At 38.0% G+C, this 23,207-nt stretch overlaps 1 long non-coding RNA gene across 1 annotated transcript; it reads left to right on the top strand.

The window, feature by feature from the left end:
* The first annotated feature begins 1,349 nt into the window (after positions 1-1,349).
* On the top strand, positions 1,350-21,641 carry LOC107316980. Its single transcript, XR_001556661.2, has 3 exons — positions 1,350-1,448; positions 17,579-17,887; positions 19,260-21,641. It is a non-coding gene; the product is annotated as an uncharacterized LOC107316980 (long non-coding RNA).
* Positions 21,642-23,207: the final 1,566 nt, after the last annotated feature.

The following is a 23,207-nucleotide window of genomic DNA, read 5'->3' as shown; positions in this document are numbered from 1 at the left end:
GAAGTCGCAGTCCAGAGCTGTCACCCAGAAAAAGCATATTTTAATTTTATAGCATAATATTTACCTGGTAGCTCAGTGTACTATTTCTGTGTTTCCTTCCACATGAAATAATGTGTATGCAGCACAGCAATACAGAATGATATTATAAAAAACCATCAAACTCAATTTGATGAGTTCAGTTGCGTATAATGGCTTATATTGCCTATATGTATGTGCACACACAGGGTAAGTTTTATTTCTGTAAAAGAGAAGTGGAAATTTGCAGTATTTGTTACACTTATCAGACTAGAACACCTTTAAAAGGTTTCCTTCAGAAGATGTTTCTATGTGACTAAAAGCAGTTAATAGTGGGGTTTTTTTTTGTTGTTGTTGTTGAAAACCTCAAGTTATCTTTCTAGAAATGACTAATACTTCACATCTTTCTGCCTGGGTGCATGAGAATACAGTTGTGTTGCTGAAAAAGGAGTCAGGCTTGTGTAGTCAGGTTTGATCAGAATGTCTCTGCTGAGCATCCTGTCTGTGTTTCCACAACAATCCACTGCTGCTTAATAACTATCCATAATGTTCTGAAACTAATAAGCCTAGGTGGTCTGGAGAAATAGCAAATGGAAATCCTGTCACATTTTATCCGGAGAGAATTGATACATTTTGTTTTGCTCCATTCCCCAAGGGGTACAGCAGATGTACAGGTGCTGGGCTAGAAATTGTTATAATTACAAAACCTGTATTCTGTTCCTCAGAGAGCTTTGAAATTTTCAACATACAGTAGAAAGTTGAACTTTGAAGAGGAAAAGAAATCCATATGCCTGAAGAACAATAGAGTACAGGATGATTTCCTGAATTATTTACTGCAGCAAGTCGATCATTAAGAAATACAGCACAACAAACAAAACTCCAAAGAAGCGCTGTAAATCTGAGCGATACCAAAAACAAAATTGTTGGTCCTCAAGGTTTGTGAGTTTTTTCTTCCTTTTCATATATATATATTTTTTTTTCCCCACCAAATGTTTGGTTATATAAGAATTTTCACGGATAGACAGCCCTTCCTCTCACCATATCTCCATTATCAGCATGCTTCAATGGAGCTACTGGCTTTATGTGAGGGGAAAACTTATTATCACTAACAGAAGAAAATGTTTAATTTTGTAGGTTGTAGTTAATAATAATCATAATCCCCTTAATTGCAAAGATCTGCTGTTGATGGTAACAAGTGATTCAGGTCTGAGATGAAGATTGCCTTGTTCTTCTGGGTACTCACCATTCTCCTAAGCCCAAGAAGCCAAGGATGAATCCTCTGATTTGGTGAGCTCCGGAACTTACTGATGTCAGTATGACATCAGAAAGGAGAAGGGGCTTTAGTCCGGAGGAGGCCCAGTGAAGATCTTGTCATTCTCTTCAGCTGCCTGAATGGAGATTGTAGTGAGGTGAGGTCTGGCCTCTTCTCCCAGGTAACTAATGCTAGTAATGGCCTTACATTGCACCAGAGGAAGTTCGGGTCGGGTATTAGGATTTTTTTTTTCCCTCTGAAATAGCACATTGGCACAGACTGCCCAAGGTGGTGGTGGAGTCTCTGTCACTGGAGGGGTTCAAGAACCATGAAGATGCAGCACTGAGAGACGTGGGCAGTGGGTATGCTGGGAGTGGTCTGGGGTTGGGCTTGGGGTACTTAGTGCTCCAACTTTACAGATTCTATGAACCTATGAGGCTCACAGCCTTTCAGGGCTGCTGGAACACTCACATTTTCTTTCTAAACCAAGATGTATAATTTATGGATATCTTCTGGAAATTAGAACATTTTATGTAGATTTGTTCTGATTAATTGACAATCTGCATTGTTCAAATTTCATCCCTTCCACATACCAGCTGAAATTCATATGGAAATTGAAATGCACTTTAAGATGGTTTCACACGTCTCCCGGGAGTTTAGTAGAAGTGGAGTTTCCTTATGTTAAGCATTTTAACCCCCTGTTATATTTCCCTGCAGTCATCTCAGTGTCTAGCAGGGAGATGCTCAGCGTGTTTTGTGCCTGGAGATTGTGGTGCCTGGCTTACATCCAAATTACTAATACTGCCAAACAGCTTTAAATTAAGTCATGCCATGCACAGTCTTTAAATGCTGAGTGTTTTTTTCTGCTAGTCACCACCTCAGCCCTTATTTAGACTCCTTTGTTTTGCCAATTGTTCTTTGGTATGAACGATAATGTGGGGAAGAGTGAGCAATGCTGATTGAGAAAGAAGAGGGCAGGAAGCTCAAGGCAACTGCTCACAATAGGGAACAGAGCCCATGGCAGTGATTGTGATGCCATGTGAGAAGCATTTGATGACACTAAAGAGAATGGAGAAGGATCTGTGATTTTTATGGTTTTCATATAGATTTCTAGAGTGTTTGCAGATCATTGACTCCTTTCTTAGCATAGCTTACACATAACAGCTTAATTCCAATCATTTCTAAAATTATTTTATAAATAATCTCTTACTAAGTAAAAATTCAGCTTTGTTGAAAGCCTGAAAGCTATTTATTACACAATGGATTTTTTACAGTTTCATTGGAGCCCACTCTTAAAAAATCTACAGGGAAATCACTCCCTGCATTGTTGTTCTTATTACGTGGCTACATGGACAAAAAGCTCAATACTGCTGAATAGAAGAGGTTTTTTAGATTAAAAACCAAAATGTCAAATTTAAAAAGCACATTCAGCTATTGCTGTCATTTCTGAGAGACCTTACAGTACAAAAACTTCCCATTCAGTCTCTGTGACTGAGAAGGAGAAATTGTTTGTTCCTCTGTTCACCTTAAAGATAGCACCACGTACAAATGGACTTGACAAGCTCAGCTCCATCAGCAGACGCTGAAGGAATGCAATGTCACTGCTAACTTTGTTTGTGTTTTGAGCTGGTTATGGAAATTTACCTCTCAAGTCTTAAAGTTTTATATTCTGCAGTACAGAATAGCAGGAATTTAATAGTATTGTCTGCTTCCTGAGATGTCGACTTGAGAAACAAAGCAGGATCCTACCTTTTAGACTATGACGTGCAAAACACATGCAATGAGAGGCTGAAAATCTCCATAAGTAGCATCATTCTGCGAGCTTTATAGGAATCTTAAGCACAAAGGAAATGGGTTTATCGTGACTGATGAAAGCATTAAAATAGAGAGTATTTCAATTTTTAAAAACATTGCAAATCAAACAACTGAAAAGCAACCCTCCAAGAATATGTTGGCACTTGCATTTCTTAGGTATGCTCCAGACAAGGGATTTTTTCTCTGCTTCTGAAGGAAACTTCTCTAGTAACCTTTTCTTATTTTGCACAAAAAAAAAAAAAAAAAAAAAAAGAATTGCATCACACTGTGTTTCATCTGGCACAGCTCTTCAAACTCTTCAATAATTTCTGCTGCCACGAAATGTCTTCATGTAACATAGCAACAGTTTCTGTAACTGTGCAGATTTAAAATCATCAAAAACATTACACTTGGTTTAAATCACATGGATCTCTTTCCTATTCTGTACACTGTATTTAGTCTAGGTAAGGTATTTGCAAATAGCTATCTCCCCAAAGAAAAGGCAAGAAGAATAAAAAAAATATGAATGGATGCTACATCCAAAGCTCGAAGTCCCTCTGATGTATCTGAGGCATATCGGGAAGGAAAAAGCTCTTTTTTGAGGGGAAAGTATCTCATTTCTTTTTGACTTCTTAGTAGCAACACATGAAGGATCAGAACAATGGGATAGCAATAAACAAGATGGAAATGCTAAACTGAGAGAAGACTTTTTGATTATAGAATGTGTTCTTTTTCATGCAATGCACTTAACTTCAGGATAAATTTCAAACTGAAGTTCAAGGTTATGTTACCAATAGGGCGAACAAACTGACTGTGTTCAGGGAACGTTCTGAGGAGTATCAGAGCCTGGAACATACTGAGTCATAAGCAGTAATTTACACGTCCACATGTAGTTTGATCCTACATTAAGATTAAATAAGCACTGTACTAAGGCTTTAAGGATGTTAGTATGGTTACATATTTAAGTAAGTAGAGGTGTAGGATTAACTTGTTAGTATTCTTTTATTATTACTCTCTAAATTTATTACAAGTAGGGTAAGTAGGCTTCAAAGTTATGACAGCAGGGATTCTTCCATCCTAGCAGATGCTCCACAATGAGAGGACGGGGAAGGAACAGCTGCAATGTGGGATGAGCTCTTCAGTGGAATGATGCACTGAAGAGGTCACATTGATTCAAAATCAGGGGTTTTGTAACATAAAGTGAAGGCCACACTGGTCTGAAAACACCAAAGACTGTTAGTAACATATTAAAGAACTGAACAAAGAAACAAAAAACAACTTTCTATTCTGCAGCTGAATTTGAATACCTGAAATCTAGAAAAAACGCTCTTGCTTTTAGGTGTTTTTTCATTGTAGCCAGAGTTTCTTGACAATATTAGCACTGATAGTAAGACTTCCACCCATTGGAGGTCACAAGAATTTAAGGGCATTTCCCAGTGCTCCTCCCAGAGCACCACTTTTACAAGGAGTAATTATGCAGAGTGAAAGCTGATGGATTGTTCAGATATCAGGGAAGCCTTCGCGTCTTTTCACTAGATGTAAAGCATAATCAGAATTTTACACAAGTACTTCTGAATGTCACTTATACAGTCTTCTTGGCAGCTTCTTAGAATCCATTTCCTGTCATACATGGAGCTATAAGGAGGCAAAACTGTATAAATGCTGCATTCCTTTGCCTCACATTCCTCGAGCAGGGGAAGCTACTGATAAAAAACAGGATCGAATGGAAATCAGTTGTGTAACACTGTGGGAACTTCTGTGAAGCCATAAACTGCCTGTTATTTGGGGTTTTTTTGTTTGTTTTTTTGTTTTATTTTTTCACAGTCTGATAGTGCCAGGTTATATATTATCTCCACTTTTATTTTGTAATGACAACATCTTTAGGCAGCAGTGTCACTGTATTGCTGTGTTTATTGATGGATAATTTCACATCACCAACATCCCCTGCCAAACACTTTGCACAGGCTGCACCTAACAACAGGAATGTGTGGTTTACAGCATCTACCTAACCTGAAAAGAGGATTTGGATAGTGATTTGTGACTCACAATGGCTGACAGTGGAGGGTGGCTGTGTGCCATTGTGCCAATTGCAACTACAGATCAGGGCAGGGGAAGGGTGCAGCAGCAAACCACTCAATTATTTTTATGGACATTCTACAATCCTGGCCAAATCACAGAGAAGGCTGTGGCCAGTCACCAACTCAATATCACTACCAGACCTTTAATTAAAGTCTATCACTTCTGAATGCTGATATTGCACTGTTAATTTAGTGCTCCTAGATGCTGGACTATTGTCATGGACATTGCAGGCCTCTTGTGCCAGATCATAAAGAGATTGGCAGTGCAGTGCACAGCAGTATTAAGAACCTTGCACCTATAAGCTGCCAAACTGTTGGTTAGTGTACACATTATCGTCTTGCAAAACAGGAGAAAAGTTTGTCAACAAGAAATGCCTGTACCTACTTGAACAGCCTAAATTGAAAGGGCATATCCATATTGGCAAGGTCTTCATCAATGTTAGACTTTTATCTTGAATCAGCGCGAGCATTTGTGCTTCTCAGACTTCCTTCTGACTGCCACTCTGGAAGATTCTGCTTCATGTTTGCTTCTCTTCCCTCTTCTGTTTCTTCCTGGGTATTTGTACAGGGTGAAACAGGCTCTTTCCTTTCAGAATGGACACATGCATCACCTGGGGCTTGTTTCAGGAGGTCTGAATACATACCAAGTGGCCTCATGACAAAACTTTAAAGCATTTTTCTTTGCTTTACAATTAACTGTACTGTATCTTATGTTCCTGAAAGACCATGGGAGAAAGGATTGCCCAGAGAACAAAAAAAGCAGGCAGATGGTGCCACACACCAATACCAGCTACAGAAGGCATTCTGAATTGGTGACATGATTCCAGGAATGCTTTATTTATTTATTTATTTATCCTATTTTAATAGACTTCAATAGCAAGAATGCCTTTGAAAATATGTTTAGCTTTGATCTTGTTAAAAGTTAATGTGGTGATGACTGCTTGCAGGAGCTGTTTTCTCAGGACAACTTTTGCACAAGAACAAAAATATACATATATAAATTATAGTACATATAAATTATGGGTGAAACCATGAACTGGGGTTGAACTGAATTGTTGAAAGGTATTTCAAGACATTTTTTGTGTAGAAACAGCCCAAAAAATTTGCCTTTGGTGTGATTAATTAACTCGGGAAAGGCTTGCAAAGTTAGTGACTGAATGATAGAGTACTGAAGGTGTTGCTCCATCATCTGCATGATGTGGTTGGGTTGCAATATGGAAACAAATGCAGTCTGAAACAGCTGTCTGGCTGCACATCCTATACATAACGCAAACTCCATGAACTCTTTTCCACAATTAATCACGTCCATCTGAGTCTGCGAAATTGCCCCTCCTGTTCCTTTTCTAGTCATTGTGGTCTCTTTTTAAGATGAATTCTGCTGTTCTCTCAGCCTTCTTATGTAACCTGCTTGGCTTTTCTCTCAAAGGCTTGGCAGTTTCAAACAGATAAGGCTGCTATTACAGATAGAGTATTTCAGTACCAATCTAGTCAGAAAGAAGCATAACCAGATATTGTCCAAATATTTGTATACATGCCAGCAGTGATAATGTTTTTGTAACAAATTAGGATGTACTTTCTAAAACTGCCTTGAAATTCTGTTCACAATGGCAAGATGTTTTCCAAAGTGCTTCTGCTTTGTACTAGACTGCTGCACTGGTTGTTTATGGCTTTTGGGTAAGCAGAGAAAGTGAGTATGAGAAAGAAAGCTTAATAACCAAGTATAACTGGCAACGAGTTATATTTAAGTTAGGAGATGTTATAAACACTGAAGCAAAGAAGATGAGGATCTTGGAAGCTGACAATCAAGCTATGCAATGCTTTTACCAGACATAAGGCAATTTATTTCTATTCTCGTAACTTCAAGCAGGTCTTCAGTAGGATGTAACAAGTTCTTATGTTTGCTACCTGTACAGCTGTGAATTTAATCAAGCTCTGATGTAGTATTCCTGAATTTAAAGAAAGTCTTTGCAAAACAGCAAAGAACCAGGTTGTACCTAGAAATTAATCACAACCAACTTCTCTGCACTTCAGGAGCCTCTGTCTACTTCTTGTGGCTGCTTGTGACACAGAACATCTTAACCTCCTCCCACAAAAGGGTGTTTTCTTCTAAAGGAACATTTTAACTTTTCTTCACTGTTGTCAAGGTATATGAATAACATAACTCATCCAGCCCTGAAGAGCACATATCCAGCCTTGGATTATCAAGACTCTTACACAAATATGATAAGAACTATTGTCTCAAAGTCAGTAAGACTCAGAAAGATTCAATGTCAAACATGCATCCTTGCTTCTAGAATTAGCTGAGTACAATCAAAACTCTTTTCATTTATAATTCCTGAATTAGATTTCTTTTCCATGCTATTTCTTCAGTAATGTTTATTAGGAAAAATTGAAAATATTTTCTTTTCTGTATGTTTACGTGTGCCAACATAATATAATAAAACATATTACTTTCAGAGCAGCCCTCATACACTGAAATGAGCTCTTGCACCTGCTACTGCATCTAGAGATAGAGTGCATCAGTTTCCACTGTTCCACTGCCAAAAGCCAAAGCAGAAGAAAAAGGGCAACGCTGTTGGTATAATTTTTTTCAACAAACTGAAGAAAAAGAGCCCATCATGGGAGAGAAATTATTCCCATTCTGTGAGAGATAAGATCACAGCTGCAGAGTGCAAGATAATTTCATTGACCTGTTGTTTGTTTAAAAAGGAAAAAAAAAAGCTTTCTCCAGAAGTGCTTTAAAAATGCATATACACAGCACACACATACACAGAAGGTTAATAGAAAGGCTAAAGAAGTTCAGCTGCAAGCAGCGGCTGGAAGTTATACCACCGGGGCCATTATCTCTCTGTATGACAGTGGATGCATTGTGGTTGTCTCATTGCATGTTGAGGAGCTTCTGAATGTCTGGGAAAAAAATAACAGAAATCCCTGTTAATTACAGCCGAGAATGGGAGAAATAAATCAGTGAGAAATAAAAGGGCGGAGGTAATCAATGAGGAGGGAGGACCCTGCTGGTAGGATGCAATTAGACTTCAAGGAAAAGGACACAGTGCGATTGATCATATGATAGCTCTGTGGCTATCATGAAATATTTTGCTCCGCTTGCTGTGAGGGCACAAAAGTGGTAATTGTGTCCATCTTGTTGTCAAGGCTTTAAAACGACAGATAGTTGGCACAGATAGTAGTTGTAAATTTCAAAAACAACAAAGCCACAAATCAGAACTGAGAATCACGGCATCTTTCCACTAGTCATTGGTAAAGAGGGAAAATAGCAGCAGCATTATCTAGGTTGGTCTTATATAGCAAAGCCAGTAAGAAGTGTGGACAAAGACTTACTAAGCTTGGCAGTAGCTGGAAGTGTTTTTGATTAAAAGTGGAAGAATGAGAAAATATGTCAAATGGAGTCTGTCTGATAAGGCAGGAGTAGAAAAGCATGTGATATTTCTTTTTCTTAGAGAACCACCAGATAACCAGTAAGCTAACGTAAGCCTTCGTGGCTGCCATGATGGGAGAGACTTTGTCCCATGGAGTGAGGGATGGACCACTCTGTAAGCCTGGGTGGAATATTTATTACCGAATTCACATCCTATTATTTTAGTTCATACTTCTAATATTTAATTCTTTTCTTGCTCTGGAAGGGGTTAGGACACTGTGATGGTAATGCCTGTCAAAAGTGTATTACATGTGGTGGTCTCAAGACCTTGTAACTAATTTTCAGCGTAGATCACTGCTAATAATTATTCTAAGCACTACTTTTGTAGCAGTAGTAATAGTAATAAATTAGATTAATCTCATTTTCAACTTCCATCAACACAGTACGCCTTCTGGATTACTATTCTCATAAGCTCTCTGTCTCTCTGTGATTTTTCTTTTATGGGTGTATCAAAATCCTTCAACCCCATATGACAAATGCCCCCAGAAGACAGACCTGAGAGGTCACAGTCTGGTCTCGGGCAGGATATTGCAGAAGAAGCCGTAAATTACTAATATGCTGACTGCCTTCCCCACCTTCACTTTCGGGGCTCTAGGGATATATTGCTGCTGTTGAGGAAGTCACCTCTAATGTGCAGAAATGTCCAAGGCAGAGTTCTTCCTGTGGGATATTATCTCAGACATTAGTCTCTGTGTTGCTTTCTAGCAGAGAAGTCACAGCAGCTCACTCTGCTTTTGTACATGAAATTGACACGTTGAGTAAATGAAAAAATGTCATACCTAAATTAATTCCTCATCTGTAAATATGGGGATAGTAGCAGCTTCTTCACAGGCGTTATGTACGTCCCACTTAAAGGTTTGGCACACTCTGAGCCACCTTCTCTCACCCTCCTTCTCTGGCACAAGGAGTTCAATCTCAGCAAGATCTCAGAGGTGTTCTTTAAAACTGTGATCTAAAGCTCATGGCATATCCTTCAAATTTCTAGCCATTAGCCCTCTAGAGCTTGAGTTTTACTCTGATACAGGCATCAGTGAAATGCAGCGTGTGCTGCATGATCACTTAAGAGGCTTTTGATGATGTGCTCTAAACCACCATATGTCACCAGAGAGCAGAGCTCAGCGCTGCCACTCTGCTCGCTTTTTGCAGCCATGTGCCTCCATGAGGCCACCCCTCAGCTCAGGATCAAACAAACCAAAGGACATGAGACACTGCTCTTATGTATTCCCAACCAGACCCTTTCCCATCCTTTGAGGACTCTCCAATAGTTTTATGTCCTTTTCTACTGTGGCACCCAGACTGCACCCAGTCCTTGAGGTAATATCGCACCAGTGCACTGTAGAGTGGGATGACCTCTTCACTTTACTTGCTGGTAATGCTGTGCTTGATGCACTTGAGGATATGGTCAACCTCCCTGACTACATGGCCAAAAAATAATGGACAGGGAGTAGATATTGCTAGATAATACCTGTGGGTGACCAGTATGGAAGAGGTGCAACCTGCACCCCTGGAGTTGGGACCCACACTCGGCCTGTGCTGTCTGTGATGTTACATTCATAGCACTGTCAGTCTTCATGCAACTATGAATATGATTTGAAACATTTCTTCCTTCGTATAAGATTCAAGCTGATGTGAATTTGGATATGCATTTTTATTATTTTTTTTTCCCAGCATCTTCCTTTTCTGCATGAAATTGGACATCTGTTGGCAGCTGGGTGAAATTTCTTTGACAGGAAATTTTTTGTCAGGAGGGGGAAGTAATCAATTTTGGCAGCCATGGAATATTTTAACAAGTTTGCATTGGTTTTTCTAAGGAGCTTGTCTTGCACAAATTTCATAAAAAGCAGTCATATTTGTGTTGTACTTTGTAATGTAAAAATTATATCCAGGCATGTTGATGAGTGCTATTATAGTGTCATGGAAGTGCACATGGCCAGAATATACCTAATGGAGAAGAATTTCAAAGACATCAAATTTAATTTAGTTTAGATTCGTTTTTTAAAAGAACAAAACCTTCAGCTCTTACTGCTTTCATCTCCTCAACAAAAACAAAAAGAAAAACAACAAAAAAGAATGCTTTCATAACAAAATTCTAATGTCAAATTCTCTACTGTTTGTCAATCAGAGGAGCTGATTTACAACCGTCTTATTGACGGATACTGGCTCTGCTGCACTTCTCCATTCTAGATCAAAACCATGGTAGGATATGCAGAGATGTTTTGGTGTAAAACCAGCCAAAGCTAGAGAAGAATCAGCCCCCTGTCTCTGAGGAGCACCTGATATCATGCATTTGCCTGTGGCAATAGTTTACTTTTCAGGTCACCTTTCTACAAAATGTTCTTTCAACAAGTTTATGCTGTTTTCCAAGTGTTTGGAATATATTTGCAGCAGTTCAGGTGAGTCAGGAGTCTCAAAGAACAAGTGACACCCACACCGTCTCTGAACATCCCACTTTAAATATTCTTTTCTTCTGCCCAATTGTATATTTATGTGCACTTAAAACTGGATATATTTGTCACTGAACTTAGGGCACTTTTCAAAATGGAAAATTAGAACTAACTTCATGACATGCCGTCTGAGCATGAACCATGAGAGAGGTAGCAGCAGGAGAACATGTCCTGCTGTACTGCTTTCCCTTCCCACAGGGTACCAGCCAGAGCCCCTGCACAGCAGATGCCCCTTTGCTACAAGACTTTTCCTCCCCACAAACAACATATCAGCCCCACAGGCATCAAAATAGTGAAAGAAAAAGAAATAAAAATGATTACAGACTCATTAGGCAATCCCTGAGTGCAAGTGCTGTTACCAACTGTTCAGTACTTACACTGTCATAAATTTCCCTAAATGGTAAAGCAGTGTTTTAGCAGGCATGCACTCAGCCTGGGTCAGGGTCATTAGGAAAGGATTTTGTCCTGCTTTAATTCACATGGCAGAAACAGAGGTTGTATATTTTGGAGTCTCTTCATTTTTACTTTTAAGAGATGGTCTAAAGCCAAAGGACTGGATTTGAACTCAATCTCTAAATCCAGGCTTGCTTTGTTCTATTGAAACCAAAGTTGTACTATGAGAGCATCACTCTAACAGCCAAGCAATGGAGCATGAGAAATGTTTCTTTTGGATTTTGAATTTCTAACTTCTGAATACTTTATTTCTGGTCCAGAAAAGATACACAGTATCACTACTCAGATCAAGAATTCAGTTTTGCACTTCTTTTCTACTTTTATACATATATAAAGCTCTGAGAAGAAAAAGAAGCCTGGTATATTCACAGCAGCAATTAAAATTAAACATTCTACATATATAATTGATAGCAATGACAACTGAGTAAATTAATTCTGGATTTTATTTTTCTTGGAGGGGTTTCATCCAAAATTGATCGGTTGCCTTGCCTTGATTTTATTGCACGGCATTGAACTCACTGGCACTGAACCCACTGCACCTGTGTCTTTGTGAGAATGAGTAATGCAACCTCCACAAAGTGTCATAAGGAGGAAACAGCAATCTGGACAAGAATGCAGAGTTATTGATGTGAGCCCTGTAGTAGGCTAAACAAGCAAGATACAATGTTCCCTGTCTCTCCAATGCACCTTCCACTACTGGCCATCACTGATATTTTCTCAAAGAAACATTCAGATGGAGGTCTTGACCTCCTGCAAGAAACAAAAAAACAAAAAAAGTGTGTAACAAAAAAGTTTGGGTGCTATTCTACTATAACTGGTAGCAGGAAACATGGAAATATTTTTTGCCAAATTCCATGGCATCACCAAGGTTGACACAGATGTAGCTGAATGTACACTTGGACACTTTTTTTCCCCTGTGTGTTGTAGTTCTTCTTAGGTGTTTTAGGAGTTGCTGTTTATCCCTGGGTACCAGAGGGATGGGCAAAATAAGGTGAACAATGAGAGAAATCAGTGTGATTTCTATCGCTCCTGTGATTGCTTCTTGAGTGACAAGTGACTGAAAGACAACTAATAGCTTAAGAGTTAATACTTGGAAAAAAGGGGTGAGTTCATTGTACTTATGTTCATAGTGTGCCCACTTCTAACCAAATAGGATAGTTTACCATTGTTGAAAGACTTAGAGGAGACATGATTTCCTTTCTGAGTACAATATGGGGCTCAAATCTGGGGGGGAAGCAGTGATCTTTAACTTCTTTAACAGCATTGGCACAGGAATTAAAGGAGTAATGTTCATAAATAAGTAGAATTCAAAATTTGAAGATTTTTAACTGTTGCAAGAGTGAAGTTAACAAAACAGATTTAGGTTGACACATAGCAGAATCTCATTCCTAGAGATGGTCCCACAGTATTTATCTGAGGTTTTCACATTCCTCTAGGAAAAGAAAGTGAAAAAAATGGACTCATCTAAATACTCTTGTGAATTGCTAGAGCTCTACCCTTCTAGCTACTGTGCTTTACTGGAAGCTAGAGGAATTCAAGGGGGATGAACCACAGAGAGATGTGTAGTCTCAACCCTGCTACATATTGTCATATTCCCATCTACCTCTGTCAACAAACATAACATGTCTTACATAAATCACAAGGGTTATTTTCTTATAGTAAGACTTCTTTTTTTCTTTTAAAATTAGGCACACACACATACAGATATATATATACTGACACTAACCAGCTAAGATATTGCATATACTTCAAGCCACGGAAACTTCTTAGTCTCCAGAGTTATGGAGTTGTAATTGTTATTAAAATAGGGGAAAGAAAAAAAAATAAGAAAGAAAGAAAAAAAAGCAGAAAAAAAAAAAAGAAAAACACACTAAAAATACTCCACACTGTCAAACCTTTAGAAATAAGTCTATGAAGATTTCTGGACATCTCTAACAGACAATGGGGAACACAGCTTTGGCAGAGCTCACATCAGAAGAAACCCAGAGCGCGCGTCGCTCAAATGAGCAACCTACTCTGTGCCACACGCACATGGCAGTGACTGGCACCAAGGGACAGCAGCAGGCTAAGTAAGCCATTATTCCACTGAATTTCAACTACCTTTTTGCTTTGAGATAGAGATTGTAAGTGTATGTTTAGAACCTTTTCCTACTGTCTTTTCTCAGAAGGCGATAACACAGTGCTGCTCTGGATGGATCATTGGTGGTCTGTAGCCCTTAATGCAGACAGGTGCCCTGAGAGCCTCATGTGGGGCTCAGTGAGGGACAGGGGAAGAATAAAACAGACTGTGGAAAAATTCATTCCTGTTCAGTCATCTTACTGTGCCCTAATTATTGTTCAAAAATGGCATTGTGCCATAAATCAAGGCAGGAGAAACATCTGTGTTGCACAGCTACTCTGAGTACTGCCTGATGCACATCCTACACTTCTTTTCTTTTCATATTTTGCACCTTTTTTTAATTAAAAATATCACTTCCATCATTTTCTATTAGAATATTGTTGTTGTTGTTGTTGCTCTGGCATTGTAAACAGATTGAAATGTAAGGGAGGAAAAGCAGTAAGCATCTTGAGTGGAAAGTGTCTGTAACAAGGTATTATAACAGGAATAAGCTTCAGACAGGTGAATCATCCCTAAAAAGTCAGACAGAGTAGAAAAACGACAGAACAAATTAGGCTCTATAAATTAAAATGTAGAGAAACTCTGACTGGGCATCTTGAATGTCTCATGAAATAAGAGGTCAGTAAAAGATTGCTCTTGCTTATGTCAACAGAAACCCTTCAAAAACAAATGCCTGTCCTGTGCTGGTACGATGATATATCTATTTCTCCATTACTAACTTCTACCTTTTTGCATCCCATCTCTGTCAAACACTGAACACAGCATCTTTACTCATTACCTTATAAATCTACAGTAGCGACCTAGAAGTCATAAAATTGCCAATGTATATTTATAGAGTGAGTGTTTTTCATCACGGATTTTTCTACTTTATTTTTTAGTGGTAGTAGACTGATATCTATTGAAATGCAGAAACATTTTGTATAAATAAATGTATATTTTCTTGTTATTCAAATACATGAGACTGTTCTATATGTGTGGCTTCTGATACTTACATGCAAATTTCTTTAAAAAGGATGACTAAGGCAATTTAAACTGCATGTAAAGAAAACATTTCCTCACTGAGGCTTGCATGCCAGATTTCAGCCGAGAGAATTTTAATACAGAGCCCTTAGACTTACAAACCCCTCAGAAACAAAATTTATAATGAAAATTTTGACAGCAGCTTCAGTACAGCAGCGAAAATAACACCACCATAATGAAAAAGAAATGATGATAAACAGAATATATTATAAAGAAGGGTCTAGCAAATTCATAGCCTTTACTTTTGTCAGCAAGCTGGCGACAGGCACAGAAATACAAAAAAAAAAAAAGCCTTAGCTTTTAAATAAGAACAGCCTGAGCAACAAAAGGTCTTCTATAAAAGAGATTAAGAAAATATAATAACATCCTTACCGCATAAAGTACTATTTTCATTAGAAATCATAATTCACAAATTAACATCAAGAGCACGGAGAATTGAAGAGGTGAAAAATGTGGCTATCTGTCATTTTGGTAGTATATTTTCTACCAGAAGACATTCTTGTTACATTTCCACGCAGGTTTGTTAATGCCTTTTGTTTAAATATTCATGTGTGGGCTTTTGAGTCTGGCTGCTGTGAAGAGACAGAGCCTGTGAGCTCACCACCAAACCTGCTCTGAGGTGCAGTCCACAGCATAAGATGATGGGGGTAGGCATGTACACTGCCCTCTTGCACATCAGGTCCCAATGACTGCCCATGTTAGAACATTCACACATCTACATGCATCCATGCAAACTTGCCAGTTTGGCACAAACAAGGTTCTGCGCAACAAATATTAAGACAAAGAATCCTCTTCCCCTGATTTCTAACCATATTTTTGCATTTGAGCTTCCAAAGATGGCAGCAAAAGTTGTATTTCAACAGTGGCATGTTGTGTGACCAGGGAAGATGTTCTTTTACCTAAAGTGACACCACAGAATCACAGAATCATAGAATCACCTAGATTATCGGAAAAGACCTTCAAGGTCCCCAGGCACAACCATCAACCTGCCCTACTGAGTCCCTTCACTCAACCATGTCCCTTAATGCAGTGCCCACATGACACTCCCTTCACCAGCTTCATTGCTCTTCTAAAATGGACTGAATAAGTGAGAAATTTTATCAGAGATTACTTTCACTTTGAAGAATAACATTAACTTTTCACTAGAACAAGTCTATTCTGTACATCAATATCTATAATGATTTTCTCTATCACATTGGCAATATATATAGTGACCATAGAAGCCATCTTTATATCATTCTATTAATTTCTTTCTGTGGAGCATTCTGTTTGCTCTTGCATCTCTGTCTTTCAGATTACCTGTGTTTCATGTATGCTTAATATGGCACGGGACAACTATGAATTTGACCTTCATCCCCTCAGTCCTTGTAACATTAGCAAGGCACTTCTAGCGTGTAAAAGCTCCCCTGCCTATGAACAATGAGATGGGGTCAAGGTCACATCTAGACTTGGACGGGTCACAGCCACATAAGAAACAGCAACAATCATCTTTACCTTCTGAATACTTACATAGGAATGGTTCTATGTACTGTCCCCATGACACTGGGACCCAATTGGGTCAAATTAGCAGAATTCTTGCAATAAATTCGGTGATAAGCAGCAAATACTGGGCCTTTAAATTTTATGTTATTTGCTAACTCACTCATTCAGTGACAAACACAACACCTGATCATTAGGGTATACGTCAGAAAAAGACATGTTCTCACTTTGCTAGTTGACAGCTTCATTTGGCATTAACTTCATTCACCACACATTATGTCCCTTTACTATTTTTTATTAAGGCATAATACTTGCTGGCCTCAGCCAACCTGGACATATGCTTTACCAGAATAAAAAGCTTTCTTCACTGTGAATGCTGCAGATGATGCCACCATGCTGCCATTTTGTCAATTTCTAGCACCTCTCAAGTAAAATCTTGCAGGTTTTTCGTGCTCAGAATATCTATGGTGCAAAAGTACCACAAATATCAATGCAGATAGAACCCAGCCCAGGCTCTTGTCATCAGGATTTTTGATTTCTGCAATACCTTTCTCTTTACATTATCAATCTCTCAGCAGAAATTTGTTCTTAATCCTCTGTCTTGCTCACAGCACTCCTCCTGCTCTTTCTGCTGTATCAAACACAAACTTTTTGTTCCCTCCTCCAATGTCATGCTGTATCCCAACCTCCAACCAGATCATCCTGCTCAACTCCATTTTTAAAATGTTCATTTTTCAAGCTGGCACTTTCATGCTTTCTCCCATACTTTCACTCCCTCTTTGCAGGAAAACCCCATAAACATAAGAAAAAATTACTACTACTCCTCCAGAATGTCCCTCAGACCTCTCCTTTCTTGAAATGACTTTGTTTTTCATTGTCTGTGGGTACACCAAGATGTACTACATACCAAGTTAATCAATATTATCCCATTGCTTTCTCATATTCTCCCATTCACTTTTATTTATTTCTACATTCTTGCCTGTCTTACACCGAGATTAGAAAATCATCTATTAGTCTTGCATGCTCACCTTATTTAGATGGCTGCCCACCCCTATGAAGAGGCCTCACAGGCAATATAGTGACATGAAAAATAAAGAGTTATGAGTACATAAAGATGTCTGTGAATCAGAAGCATTCTCCTACAGGGAGTAGGATGGAAATTTACCGGTGAACATTAAATCTCAACTGTTCTTTGATTTTAGAAAGATGATGCGCACAAACTTGGATGGAGACATACTGGTGAGCAGCATGTGGTTTCTCATTAAGTACAGAGATATACTTTGAGTTATAGGCATGCCTCGGCTCATTTTTTACAGCAGAAAAGTATAGATCCTCACTAGGATTTTCCTCTAGGTAAATACGCCTGCCTCTGTGAGCCCAGCATTTTGCAGCCTGCCCCCAACAAAGGGTCATGCTTTAATGCTTATTTCCGGAGGCAGACAGTGAAGTAAATTCTGACAATGCTTTTTTTCCCTCCTTTTTCTTCAGGACAGACATTTCCTGCTTCAATGCTACACATGCTGCAGCATATGTACCAGAATACGCAGGAACAAGTGATACGAGACTCCTCGCCTTTTACCAATCACTGTCTGCAAACATTATGATGAAAAATTGTAGCCATTTTCCCATCTTAGAGTGTTCTTCATGATAGCTAGCACATGAGAGACATTACGGAGACACTGGATGCATCAGTCTAATACTTTTAAGAGACAAACTTTGCAGAATGTTATTGATTAAAATGCTCTTGATGAAATGATGAGGATACCACTTCTTTTTTACCTAAAGAACAAAAAAACGGTAAGTTCCAATATCTTTCAATAATTTTTTTTTTACATGGACAGATGATAGAATGCCAAAGAAAATCATGCAAACAAAATCTTCATCAGTCTGTCCTGGAGGCCAGCCAGAGACTAGATAATTTGGACATGACCACGATGGGCCGGATGTGTGAGTGGGCATGAGGAAATGCTTCCAGACTTTGTAAAACTGCTGTAGACAGTCTGTCCCTTTTGAAAATGTGCTTAATTTTTTGTTTTTTATTCAGAGGAAATACAAAGCCAAACATATATACTAAGTTCATTTGAAACTAAAGTATTGAGAAGAAAAGGAAGAAAAGTATATATATATATATATATTTTGCTATAATGGTATTATGCAATTCAGTCATAATTTCATGGCACAAAAAGTACACCACTTAAGAATCTGCTTTTTAAGAGCTGCCAGGATTTTTAACCTCTTCTCAAAATACATAAAAGACCTCTTAAATGTATTGCCTTAGCACACTGCAAATCTACTCTGTTAGCAGTTGTATCAGATATATTTCTTTGTCAGCTACCCATTTAAGAAGGGATCATCTTAAAAGGCACTGACATAAATTGTTGTGTGGAAGATCGATTAGTTTAAAAGGTTTTTCCTTTTAACAGATCAGATAGCTATTATATCTCACCATTTGGTATATGGAATTTTCATTGAACAATTCCAGTATTTAATCACTTCTTTAAACACATATTCATTTTAAATAATTTCATTTAGATTCCAAAATCATGAGTTATTTAAATGAGTTTTCCACTTGTATATTGTATTGAATGGATGTGACAAAAAATGGCCAGGAAATTCTACTGAAGAAACAAGTTTAATTAGCTAGGAAAGGCTTTTGGTGCAAAGGTAGATATTATTCAGCTGAGACAAGTAAAGCAGCTTTTATCGGGTGGGTCATAAATTATCAGAACATTGCTGGATATTAAGGGGCATGTAGGTGAGCAATGCACATTGCTCCTTGGCGTGGCATGGGCAGTTTGTTGGATCCCATCCTCCCCAATTTATACTGCTGAATTAATTCCTACAGGTGTGTAAAGGAGTGCACTTGAACTGTTGTTATTTACTGTTCTGAAAATCACACTTTTTGACAGATATGTAATTGCAATTGTTTCCTGAAATTGCTTCATAAGAAAGATGCTGAAAACAGCAATCTGGTAAATAACTTTAATTGAATTCTAAGGGCAAAATTCTGCCAATCATTATTCCCATTGGGTAGCACTTTTCATTGCAATTAGTCTATTGATTTTGTTGAGATTACTTATAAGTTCATATTAGGTACCACAAAAGTAAATGACAGAGCAAAACTTTACGCTACCAATGAAATGTGCCAAGGATGTTTCCTTTCTTTCAGGGTTTTTCTGGCTTTTATGGAGCAATGGACTCCCTCTGTTATCCTGGGCCACCAGTATTTATTTTACAGCAGAAACTGGAATGCGCAACCAAGACTTCTGCATCATTTTGTTTCTTTCCCATTTGGAGAAAGCTCAGCAGCTGGAGAAAAAGTCACACTGATGTCCCATGATCATGATCTACTTTTTTCTCTGTAAGCGGAGCCTAAAAAGCCCGCGAGGTCACCCCACTTAAATGCCAGCTTATGTTTCCTAAATCATAGAATCATGGAACTATAGAATCACCAAGGTTCAAAAAGACCTACAAGGTCATCCAGACCAGCTGTCCACCTATCATCAATAGTTATCACTAAACCATGGTCCTCAAAACAATGACTAAAAGTTCCTTGAAACTACTATATAGCAGAGGAATAAAGTTTCAGTAATAGACTTGAGCTACACAGTTTCTTCTGTATGAATCCCAGCAATTTCTTTTCTTGACCTAATGAAAAAAAAAAAGAATTTTACAGCTCCACAAACTTCAGATTCACTGAGAACTAAATAAAATAACCGTGGTAGAACTATGATCTCATCAGCATCCCACACATTTACTTTTGTGTTGTACTCCTTTATATTGCATGCCTAATTAATCAGGGGACTTAACAATTACAAAATTCAACTACTAATTTCTTACTGAGTTCTGGAAAAAGAAATAGAATCAAAAAGAAAAGATTATGAATTAGAAGTTTCTTGGAAGTGATATAGGCACAACCCCTTATATATGGAAATCACTCAGCTATCTTTTCAAGCCCACAATCGACTTTTCAAGAATTCTTGAAAGAAAACCCACATTCATACCACTGCTGAAGGATTTTATTGCTATTTATAGGGTTTTGTGTTTGTTTGTTTGTTTCTTGCAGAAGCCATAGAGGAAGAAAGAGATTTTCCACCTTTATTCACATTTTTTATCATACCTGTGTAGTCTCAACAGGAACAAGAAGATGTCACATTTCAGATGAGTTTATACAGATTCATAGAGTTCTAGAGACAATAATATCTCCATATGAATGGCACTGAAAAACCAAATTGAAACATTATGCTGTAATTCCCCCTGAAGATTCACTTTCACATACTATGCACTGAATAATAACCTGAAAGGACTGCATATTTCTAAAACTAAACTGTTGGGTTTTTGTTTGTTTGTTTGTTTTTTTATTTATTTATTGTTATTCTGATACTTATTAATGGAGAAGTTATAAACTGCAGATAAAACACACTGCCTTTCTGGTTTCATCTGAATGTTTTTTCTTGCTAACCTATGCTCTTGCTAAGTCTCCTTATTGGCTGCCACAGATTTCTTTCAAATGTTTGCTTTCTTTATTTCACACAAATGTCAGTTGTGACAGAAGCTGAGTAACTGAATGAAAAGATATATTCCATAAAGCTTTTGACTTCCCAGATGACAAGGCACACTTGTACCTAAAATTATGATTTTCTTCACTCTTGCAAATTGATTACTGTTTCTCTAAACTTTTTATATTGAAGCATTATGTACATGTAAGTATGTTTGTACAAAAAACTGTCTGGAGATTAGGAAGGAGCTGAACTCCTTTTATGCTTTTTTTTTCCCCCTGTATTTTCTGAACTACCACCACAACCTTTAAGACCTCAGCAGAAGTCCAACTTAGGATCAAAGGAATTTGTTATTTTATTCCCATATTATATTCAGTTCTACTCAGAGTCAGACAGACACTAACAGAAGTCAGAACTAGAAGTACTCCAAGAGCCTAGCTACTGCAAGAGCTCCTGGATCCCAAAGACACCCATATTGAAAGATGCTGTCAAGTGGCTCCATGGCTCCAGAAGATCAATATGTCAGAAGTCATGAAGAGCAAATATATTTCTTCTACATAGGTCGGACAGACTGTCTGCCAAGAGTGAACAATAATTTCTGTTTTTTATCTTTGTTCAGTGATAGTAGGTGAATACAAAACCAGCCTGTCCACAAAACTATCTTTTTGTGGTAACTTCAGCGTGTTTTTAACTTTTCTTGCATGTTTGCAACTTCAGTTTTCCTGTGTTTTACTAGAAGCTACTAGACATTGCAGCTGTGTTCCAAGTTACACCTGAGAGGAAGCTAGGGAGGGAAGTTCACCATTTCTAAGTCTTGCTCTCCTGTAATGAGTGCTTACTTTCAGTGGGATCAACAAGGGTTCATTTACTTTGGTAAACGTGATGTTATGAATAAAACCCACACCTCTCATTGTTCTATTGCTACATGGTTGAATAAACTCACACAGCAGATTTTCTCCTCCTGAAGGGAGGTTGTAGTGAGCTGGGGGTTGGCCTCTTCTCTCATGTAATCGATGATAGAACTAGAGGGAATGGTTTTAAGCTGCGCCAGGGGAGATTCAGGCTGAACATTAGGAAGTATTACTTCTCGGAAAGGGTAGTCAAGCATTGGAATGCACTGCCCAGGGAGGTGGTGGAGTCACCGACCGTGGGAGTGTTCAAGAAATGTTTGGATGTTGTGTTGATGAATATGATTTAGCTGAGAAGTATTGGTAATGGTTGGACTAGATGATCATCTAGGTCTTTTCCAACCTTGATAATTCTGTGATTCTGTGATTCTGTGATTCTCACTTGTCTCTGAATAATTTTACTCCTCACTACTACAATTTGGCAATATTTCTTCACATTGTTCCTGGGATTTTACTGTTTCTTTTTCCCCAGTACAGCTGGAATTAAATGATTTGAGAATAAGTAATTACAAATACTGTCTACAATGATCTAGAAGAATTTTTTCCTACATTGTACTTACTACCTCTGTAATTTTTAATAATTTTTTAAATTTTTTATGTTGTTTTTGTAAATCATGACTTTTTTTTTTTAATTAGTTTTTTCTTTTTATTTTTACCTTTTATATTACTTTCTGGAGAGTATATACTCAACATAAGTATCAGTCGGTATATCTAACACTTTGTATAATAGTTTAGTCATAAGCACAGAAACCAACTTGCTGAAGTAGTTTCCAGACATTTCCTTTGTGTCTTTGTCTTCAAGTACCACTCATAAAAATCTAGAAAGAACTGAAAGCAGTCTATCAGGAAAATGATACATGCACTTGAACAGGAAAAAAAAGAAAGCAGCAATCAACACAGTATTGGAATAATCTGGATCAGGCTATTGTGGCTTTAGTTATTCACCCAGATAGAATGCATGTGTGAAAAATGTAGACAAAGCAGTGAGATTTTCAATTAGATCTTTCATGTAGCATTTTTTTATTGTCATGTGCAATGGGTTGTATGGTATTTCTTATGTATTAATTAGGATGAACAGCACTTTAGCATAAATTAACAAGATGATTTTGCAAAACAGACTCGTGACTAGCATTAGGATTTGAGACAGCAGCATTAGAACTTCATTTCTATTGATCCAAAGCCTATACTGTAGGATATCTTCTCAAATTCACCTTCGCAGAATGCTCCGTATTGCCTCTGCACAAGGCAAAAGTAGGTAGCAGCTCCCAATAACAAAGAAGGAAGAATCTCTTCAATGATCAAAAGAGATTTGCAACTACTCAGTATTTCAGAGTTGTTTTTAAAAATGTTGTAAGCATCAAGAGCTGTGCAGGAAAAGGTGGAATATCTTGGAGGTCTTTTCTAACATTGGTGATTCTGTAATTCTGCGATATACAGACAAGACAGAGATCCATATCATTTTTTTTTTTTTTCTCCTTTTTTTTCCTAATGTACAAGAACAAGTGCTGATCAAATAAGAATTTTGTGTATTGTACTTGAGGGCATTCAATTGCCTAGCCAATGGATATAACAAGAAGCTTCCCATTTAGCCATTGTTGTGCTGCATAGGTTTTTTGCACCTTTCTCTTAAGCATCTGGTGTAGGTTATTGTCAAAATGTTGCTTTGAGCGTGGCTTTGGCTTAACATAATAATTTCTATGCTCCTGAAAC

The sequence above is a fragment of the Coturnix japonica genome, chromosome 7, assembly GCF_001577835.2.
Source record: "Coturnix japonica isolate 7356 chromosome 7, Coturnix japonica 2.1, whole genome shotgun sequence".
In the NCBI taxonomy this organism is placed as follows: Eukaryota; Metazoa; Chordata; class Aves; order Galliformes; family Phasianidae; genus Coturnix; species Coturnix japonica.
Note: the sequence above shows the minus strand (reverse complement) of the source record. Positions and strands in the feature narration are given on the sequence as shown.